This window comes from Homarus americanus, unplaced genomic scaffold (genome assembly GCF_018991925.1).
Source record: "Homarus americanus isolate GMGI-L3 unplaced genomic scaffold, GMGI_Hamer_2.0 scaffold51111, whole genome shotgun sequence".
NCBI classification, from domain to species: Eukaryota; Metazoa; Arthropoda; class Malacostraca; order Decapoda; family Nephropidae; genus Homarus; species Homarus americanus.
The window spans coordinates 137,142-139,699 of NW_024726503.1; positions in this window are offsets into that span (position 1 = coordinate 137,142).

The following is a 2,558-nucleotide window of genomic DNA, read 5'->3' on the forward strand; positions in this document are numbered from 1 at the left end:
ACTCGTAACAATGGTTTTAAATTAAACAAATTTAGATTTAGGAGTGAAATAGGTAAACACTGGTTTGGAAACAGAGTAGTGGATGAATGGAACAAGTTACCAAATATCATCATTAACTCGAATACACTGAATAGCTTCAAACATAGGTTGGATGCTTATATGAGCAATAGGGGTTGGGTGTAAACGGGACTGCCCAGTATGGGCCAATAGGCCCGCTGCAGTTTCTTCCATTCTTATGTTCTTATGTAGGACCTGTAACTCTACCTGACTGGGAACAAGCTGGTGGCTACAAGTTGTTCAAGGTACAACAGTAACTGGCACCATTCTCGACACAGTTATAGCCATCACCTGTGACACCTGCTAATAATGACCAATCAAGTTCTTTCCACCTTATGTTATCCACTACTTTATTCCCACGCTCTTCGTTAGCCTCCTCCGGTCCTTCTTCTCCTCTTTTCCTTCATCATCTTCTTTTCACATTCCCCCGTTTCCAATTCCTTTCTGCACTTTTCTCCTTACTGCTCTCTCTCTCTATACCTTTCCCTCATCCCTACTCCCCTCTTTACCTTTCTGCTGCTTATTCCCTACTTCTTTCCACGTCCCTCACAGTAACTCACTCCACCAAGCAACCTCACAACCACACAAACTGGACGAGAGGGTTTGTTGACCTCAAGAAATACCGACGTTCAGCGGATACAGTGAAAAATAAGGATCACCTGAAGATTAGCCTCCCTAGTTTTTTCTTACCTGGAGATTAACCTTCATAACCTAAGGTAACCTAACCTGAAGATTAACCTAACCTAACCTAACCTAACCTAACCTAACCTGACTGCATTAGAGTGTTTAATCGTCAGGTGAAATAAGTTAGGGGTGGTAATCTTCACATCTTCATCAATCAACTTTACACTTTACGATGTTTTTTTTTCGTTTTTTTTTCGTGTTTTTTTTTCTGTGCCTTTGCTTGAGACTATGGAGAGGTTTATTAAACTCTCTTATGCTTATCCATCCTTCTGCCTGTCAAGCGTCGTTCCCATTCAGTAAGTAGAAAAGATGGCTGGGGTGGGGAAGGAGGGGAGGGAGGGGGGAAGGTTAAGGAAACGATAACTGGTGGGGGAAGGAAAAAAGGAGGAATTAGGTCGAGGAGGAGAGAGAAGAATGATGACACCGATGAGAGAGGCGCTGGAAGGAAGGGAAAGTGGAGACGGAGGATTAAGATTTTCAGGAAGGAAGGAAGGAAGGAAGGAGAGTTCCGGGTGAGTAGCGACCAATAATTACCACTAATGACCGCCTGATGAGTATGAGTGGCGGCATTTTCAGGCTACGATCACCGCCCGGATGAAGTGTGCATGCCTGCATCTATTCGATAACACGCCTCTACTACCGCCCACACGCCCACCACTACATGCATCTCCACTACAGCCTTGACGCCTTCACTAATCAGTCCACACGCCTCCACTACTTTCACACGCTCTTAAGCCACTAACATCATCATTATACACATAAGACACACACACACACAAAACAGCTAGTGATGAAGAAACTATAGCCAGACAAGTGTTACCATGATGCAATTTTCCAACCGATCCACCCCGATGACGAAAAAAGTAGCCACCGATTTTATTGTCGTTTTCAAGTCCAATATCGGGAATTGTTACGACACTGCTTTACGACCCGGTAATATCTTGTACTGGTGTTCAATGGACGGTGGCGTGTTGGAGTGAGAAATAAAACGGCAAAAGAGAACGCAGTATGAGGTGTGTGTGTCTGTGTGTGTGTGTGTGTGTGTGTGTGTGTGTGTGTGTGTGTGTGTGTGTGTGTGTGTGTGTGTGTGTGTGTGTGTGTGTGTGTGTGTTGTAGCCTTCCTTTAGATGTCATATTCCACAAAAAAAAATTAATGGCGAAAGAATATATATGAAAGGACAGACAGACAGACAGACAGACAGACAGACATAAACAGAACATAAGAAAACCAATATCAGCTGAACTAGTTAAGTGACTGACAGGCACCATTAACACGCCACGCCACATTTTCTTTACATTGGTGTTATTTTCCAGGTACTGTACTGTACTCCCCCACAGAAGAGAAAAGCACAACACACGATAAATCTTCAAAATATTCTACCTGACCTTTAATCATGTTTAGCTCAGGTTAATTAGTTTGGCCTGAGGTCTAAGGAGTTCGCAAGAAGTTCTATTCAAGTTTCACCAAGAAATTTATCAACAGTTGGTCTTGGAAGTTTTTTGGTTTTTGTTTTTAACTTACCTGAAGCCTTGCTAGTTTAGCTGCAACTTAAATGAACTACTTTAGCTTAGGGATTATTTTTGTACAGGTAATCAGTGTTTATTAGCGGACTTACATTGGTTTTAAGATTTTTCATCCATGAGAAATAATTGGGATCACCTGAAGATTAGACCCCCTACCTTATTTCACATGCCAATTAAACAAACACTCTAACGCTACCTGTGGGGTTAAGTTAGGTTAGGTGAGGTTAGATAAGCGTTAAGGTGTGTTTATTCATCGGGTGAAATAAGCTGGGGTGACTAATTTTCACGTGGGG